Below are 7,400 nucleotides of genomic sequence, written 5' to 3' on the forward strand. Positions count from 1 at the left end.
TCTCATCTTCTAACTCAACAACACAACAATAATTATCTGACTGAACTAAACTGTGATCACACATTTCAGATAAACAGTCCATGAATTAAATTTACTGTGGGAGGGGCGGGGCTTATTTCTGAACCATATATCCTTACACAACATTATTCTGATGTCTCTTCCAGTTAAGAGAAGCATCATACAGACTAATTACTCAGCAGTTCATCATTACTTCATCATTAGACTGTTCCTGTGGAACTTCATGGAAAATATAGATCATATTAATTATTCAGGTCTTTAATATCTTTAGTTATTTCTAAAATCATGAATCACAAACCATGATTGTTACAAATAGTTTAATAAACTTTTTCAGTGTAAAGATACATGAAAATTTATATTCAGGTTATCATTTATGATGTTTAAATGCATCTTTAAAAATAGTTTGTACCAAGTTACATGAAATATAGAAAGAAAAAACAGATTTAACTTTGAGTATAAACTTATTAACAACATGTTCAGATATTTAGGGATAAATTGTTATTATAAGTCAGAGCTGACAAACACACCAACAACAAAACCTGATCAATGTGAACACAGTGAGTTCTCTGGAAGAGAAAAGACAGAACAAGACAAGAAAAATCTAATATTCAGCCAAGTTAAGATCCAGTTGCTGAACTTTGAAATGACTGCAGGTTATTTGTGTAGCTCACCACACCATCTTCATCATCATCCTCATCACTGCTAACCTGTAAAAATAATAATAATACAAAAAAGATCATCAGAACTGTGAACTCTGTCTCTGTTATCACTGTTTTATCCAGATGAAACATTTTCTATTCTAGTAGATTAAATGAGTTTGTTTTGGTGCCACCATCACCTCAGTAGACGCCATTTTTAAACTCCACCTGCAGTTTCTCTCTTCACCACCAGAGGGAGCAAATTCTTCTAACATAAATCTAGATATTTTCTGTCTGCATGAACAGACGATCCAGGAGGTTGTTTTGGTGAAGACAGCATCATTTATACTGACAGTAGATTCAGAACAACTTCTCTTTATTTTGCATGTTATCTGATCAAGAATTAAAAATGTGTTTAAATATTTAATCATTTGGTTTAAAACTCACAATTTTGCCACAAAAATAACACGAAAAGACAAAAAGGAGAAAATTCTTGTTTTTCTCAAAGTTTCTTGTGTAAATGTTTTTACCTTTTGTTCTCGTCCACATGCTGACGGACACAACGATGATGGAGAGCGCTGCTACAGCCACAGGAACATAGACCATCCTCCACCAACAACCTTTAAGAGAGGCAAAGATTTCAGCTCAGTCTGCTCTGTTCTCACTCATGTGGCTTCAGATAAGAAACGTAGATGAAACATGGTGTTCATTCAGGCAGAGCGGTGAAGCTGTGTCTCTAAAGTGTTTGTCAAACATTTTACAGGTTGCTTTCTTCACAGAACCTGTCACTCATCACTTAGTCTGATTATTAGCTGCTGACTAATGAAAAACATCTTCTGCTGCTGCAGCGCCGACATGAAAACAGAGACACATGTCAGCTCAGTTGGAGTCTCTGAAAATCTACAATCACAACATGGAAATAAACATGGACGGAAAGTCAGGAGGAACAAAATCTTTCCTGTCCACACCAACTGTGATGGAGTCATTAATCATCAGTTTGCTCTTTATTTGTTGAAGATGATGTTTAGACACAACAAACCTGGATGTGTTTCAGTTTTAGCTCCAGTTGATGGTGGTGTGGACATCGGGGGGACTGGTGACGAGGTCCTTCCTGGTTTTAAAAGAGAACATGTCATAGTTACTGCAGCATCGTCTCTCACACATCTTTAAAAAAAATCCAGTTTTGTTTTTCACAGAAAGACGGGAAACAAAACTCCTCAATGAAACGAGTTAAACATGTTTTTTCTTTCTGTCCTCACATGATTGAGTTTATATTACATTAATGATTTTGAGTGAAACAGGTTAAAATGATTAAACTGATGATTTAATCACACTGTTTGATCCAAATCAATAATTCATCCTCTCATTCTGTTTCCAGCCTCCATGAGTCTCAGAGCATCATGTCACCATATCAGTGTCTTTCCATGAAACTTCCTCACTGCCTCCATCATTACTGGAATATTTCACAGTTTTTTAATGAGACAGTTAAAGATGAAAACAATATGATGTAAATACTCACTGTTAGTAACAGAAAGGTGAACTAAAGCATATGTAACTAGACGTCCCGATGAATTAAACTGTCTGCAATTGTAAAGACCTTCATCCTCCACTGTGACCTTCTTTATAACCAGGAAACATTTTTCTGTAACACTCAGTCTGTCTGATTTAGTTCCAGCTTCTCTGTGAATCTTCCCTTGTTCATACAGTGGCACTGCTTTTACTGAGTCACTGTAGAGCCATGTAGCACTGAAACATTGATCATTAAATTCTCTGAAACCTTCACAAGTCAAAGTGACGTCATCTCCAACCGTCGCAGTCGTGGTAGAAAATTGTTGAGTTTCAACTGAAAATGAGAGAAAAATATAAGGCATTTTATATTTTCTACATGTCAGTGCACATCATGTCCTGAACTGTAAACTTCCTCTAACCATAAACATTCACTTTCATTTAATAACATAAAATAATACATGGAAACTAAAATCTGGATAAAAAGCCAGAAAATGTGTCAGATATAATGAAGCATGTCATGAGGATGATGGTTAAAATCCCACATTAAACTTCTGACACAGTTAAATAAATGTTAGCTGTCTTTATATTTATAATAGACGTCTGTCTGTCTGCCTTTCTTTCTTTCTATCTATCTATCTATCTATCTATCTATCTATCTATCTATCTATCTATCTATCTATCTATCTATCTATCTATCTATCTATCTATCTATCTATCTATCTATCTATCTATCTATCTAGTGCTGTAAGTCCCTGGGTAGTTGATTTTTTAATGCCTCTCTTCTCCTGGGTTTTGTTCCAGCTGCTTTTAAACATGCTGCTGTTCAGCCTCTTCTTAAAAAGACTAAGTTGGATCCTAATGTTCTCTCAAACTTTAGGCCAATTTCTAAACTTTCTTTTCTTTCTAAGATTTTATAGAAAGTTGTTTATTTTCTGTTACAGGATCATCTGGAACCACATGACCTCCTCATGACCACCTGAGAAGTTTCAGTCTGGTTTTAAGTCGTGTCACAGCACTGAACCAGCCCTTCTCAGGATTTACAATGATTTGCTTTAAACTGACACCCAGCTCTCCACTAAGCCTACTCTCCCACCATCTTCCCTCACAGATTGTCTTCAAGAGATTAAGTCCTGGTTCACCTCAGACTTTCTTAAATTAAACAGCATGTTACGGCCCTCAGGCCTTTCAGCCTGTAGGCTGATTTAATTATTGGCAGATTGGTTGTATGCAGGGATCTTTCCAGGACCTCCTCTCTGTCATGCTGATTGGCCAGCGACTGCTCCAGTTCCGGGATCAGCTGTCCAACCAGAAAGCAGTGCCAGCCTCAAAAGAACCGATCACCCGTCATTCGGGGCAGCTGTGGACAGTGGGACACAGATTGCCTGTTTGGGAGCGTTTGCTTGTGTGTGCTGTTTTGATATCCTGTGTGGATTGGAGATTTGTAATTTAGTGTTAAGTATAAAAGTTTGGTTGTCAGTTTGACAAGACCTTACATCCCATGCCAGAGGTGATCTCTTTGAGTTTTGTTTGATTTAGACATATTCCGCCAGTGTGGGCGCTGACCCTGTTGTTTTGGGACACTTTTAGTTATCTTTTCTGTTCTGTTGGTTGATTCGGATTTGTGTTTTGGAACCCATTTGTAACTATTTTATTTCGACTATCTGTGAATAAATTGTCTTACTTCTTATACACCCGTGACTCCACTCATATGTTCGTTCCCTTACACCCCTAGACATAAGGGTACGTAACACAGCAGCAAAATAGAAATGTTATTAGTAGGCACCAAATCCACTCTCTCCAAATCTGACAGTTTCTCCATTCCCACTGATGATTCTTCCATTTCCCCCTCCCCTCAGGTAAAGAGCCTGGGTGTCATCCTCGACAGCACTCTGTCTTTCACATCACATATCAATAACATAACCCGGTCAGCATATTTTCACCTTCGCAATATCAACCGCCTCCGCCCCTCCCTCACCCCTCACACCTCCGCCGTACTTGTTCACAGTCTTGTCACCTCCCGTCTCGACTACTGTAACTCCCTTCTGTTCAGTCTTACCCAAAAAACACTTCATAAACTTCAACTGGTTCAGGATGCAGCAGCCCAGGTCATCACAAGAACCGCCTCCACCCATCACATCACCCCTGTCCTCCAGAAGCTCCACTGGTTCCCAGTCACCTACCACATCCACTACAAAATCCTGCTGTTCACCTACAAGGCTATCTGTACCCTCACTCCTCCCTACCTTTCTGATCTCCTCCATGTCTCCATACCAGTCCGTTCCCTCAGATCCTCCTCCTCCATCCACTTCACTGTCCCTGCCGACCCTTGTTACCGTGGGGAGCAGAGCTATCAGCTGCTCTGCTCCTCATCTCTGGAACTCCCTCCCCCTAGACCTCCGTAACTCTGATTCTATACAACTGTTCAAATCCAAACTCAAAACACATCTGTTTAAACTGGCACACTCACTGTAATATTTCACCTTCTTTTTATTATTGTTTTATGCATCCTTTAATTGATGAGTGTATTTATTGATTTGTTTAATTCTTGTGTTTTATCCTGTAAGATGACCTTGAGTGTGAAGAAAAGCGCCCACAAATAAAATGTATTATTATTATTATTATTATTATTATTATTATTATTATTATAGCTGTTAATTCGGGAGCCCCTGCTGTTTTAATTCTCCTCGATCACACTTCTGCTTTCAGTGGATCATAACATTTTATTACTAGATTTGAAACAGTCTGTTGAGGTTAACAGCACAGTACTCAAATGGTCTGAGTCCTATTTGAGAAACAGAAGTTTCTTTGTACATTTTGGGCAGTAGTCTTCCTCAGAGGCCTCACCTAATTACGGGGTACATCAAGGCACCATCCTAGGCCCTATTTTATTTTCCACGTTATTTACTTCCTCTGGCACCCATTTTTTAAAAATAAAACACAATGTGTCATTTCATTGTTATGCAGATGACATCCAGATTTATCTGCCTTTAAAATCTGCTGGAGATCGTTGCATTGAAAATCTACAGAATTGCTTGCAGGACATTAAAACATGGATGGAGATGAATTTCCTGTGCATAAATGAAAATAAAACAGAGGTCATCACTGTTGGGAAAACTGAGCTGCTGGTAGCATGCAACAGTGCTGTTGACTCTCTGGACGCATTTAGGTGCCGTTTTATTAAAAATCTTGGGGTTGTCTTTGATTTTAACCATAAATTTGACAGGCAGGTCAGTGCAATTTTTACATTTGAAGCATATTAGAAAAATCAAGCCTTATCTTCCTCGTGATGCCCTAAAAAAGGGTCATACACACTTTTATCTTTTCTAGACTGGACTACTGCAACTGCCTTTATTTTGGGATTGACCAGTTTCTCCTCCGCCATCTACAACTGGTCCAAAACTCAGCTGCCCACCTGTTAACGGGACCAGCTCTGCACTCCCTTCACTGGCTGCCTCCCTCTTTTAGAATTTCTTTTAAAATGTTACTTTTGACTTTGAAATGTTAAAATGGTCTGGTACCTCCCTATCTTTCTGAGCTTCTGCACTATCATAATCCTTGTAGAGCTCTGACATCAGAAGATCATATGAGGTTAGTAGTCCCTAGGACTCATGACTCGAAGAGACAGAGCTTTTTCCTCTGCAGCCTCTAAACGCTGAAATGGTCTCCCTCTTCCTGTGATGTCTGCCAGAACCTTGAATGATTTTAAATCTCTTTTAAAAACGCATCTTTTTACTTTGGCTTTTAACTCCAGAGAGCACAATCATTAAACCAGGCTTTGTACTATCTTTTCTCTTTTATTGTTTGTTTTATTGTTGTTTTGATGTTTTATTTTGTATTGTTATTTTACCTGTGCAGCACTTTGGGTACCTTTTGGTATGTGAAAGTGCTTTATAAATAAAGATTGATTTGGTTTGATTTGATTTGCCATTATAAGGCATTTTATATTTTCTACATGTCAGTGCACATCATGTCCTGAACTGTAAACTTCCTCTAACCATAAACATTCACTTTCATTTAATAACATAAAATTATACATGGAAACTAAAATCTGGATAAAAACACAGAAAATGTGTCAGATATAATGAAGCATGTCATGAGGATGATGGTTAAAATCCCACATTAAACTTCTGGCACAGTTAAATAAATGTTACCTGTCTTTATATTTATAATAGACGTCATGTTTCCTTACCTGTAAATGGAAGCATCCATGTCAGAAGCAGAGATAATTAAAAAGATTTCAATCCAAACATTTTTTCTCTCCTCTTGTTTTCTGTGACTTGTTCTCTCGCTGTCGACTCTCAAAGTGTCTGAAACAGAACGTCTTATAATAAAATGTGGTTTCTACTTCCTGTGGTTGATGTCTCCTACTCTTCAGAGGGACTTTATTCAGGTAGTTTTTACAGACTTCCCTCTAACTTTTTTTTTAATTTATAATTTAATTGTTTTATGACCAAATTGCTAGTCCATCCTGCAACAATCCATCTGTGTAAAAATCCAATTAAAAAGGTTAAATAAAAAAACAAACACTTTGTTAATGGATGTTTACTTGTATCAGCCCAGTCTCACCAGTAAAAATGTGTCTTTAGCTGCCATAATTCAGTAACCAGAAATAACACAGATATGTTTTATCGTTTCACGTTGAAGTAATTTCTAATGATATAAAGTTATTGAAGCATTTAGGTGAGAATAAAACTGAAACAACTAAACACAGATGTGGTAACATACTGATATTAGCACATCATCTACAAATTACAGTTACTTTTCATAATTGAAATAACATGTTGGCTCATATTTAACATCAAAATTCTTGGTAGAAAGATCTTTCTTTAATATAAAGGTTTAGCTTAGACAGATTCTGTAATAAAATATAAAGAAATGTTCGCTGACATCCTCTAGCTCTGTCGGAACATTAAGTTTTCTCTTTGCAATCAGATTTCATAACATTTGCTGGTGTAACTGTGAAATGATCTTGTGACCATCCCACCGCTTCCTCATGGCAGCTTTGCAGCATCAACTGAGGGGAAGTGTTTGGTGAGAATGTGTAAAGCAGAACTCTGCTCAAGCAGACTCCAACATTAAGAGTTTAACATCTAACAAACAGCCACATAAGCACTGAACTTCCTAGGACCTGTAGCTTTAACTGGTAAATATAGCTGTATGTTATCAGCATAAAGATGAAACACAACATCATATTTTTAAATGTGTTGTGCTGATTCTCATCCAGGCTGCAAACTG

The sequence above is a fragment of the Melanotaenia boesemani genome, chromosome 22 (genome assembly GCF_017639745.1).
Source record: "Melanotaenia boesemani isolate fMelBoe1 chromosome 22, fMelBoe1.pri, whole genome shotgun sequence".
Taxonomy (NCBI): Eukaryota; Metazoa; Chordata; class Actinopteri; order Atheriniformes; family Melanotaeniidae; genus Melanotaenia; species Melanotaenia boesemani.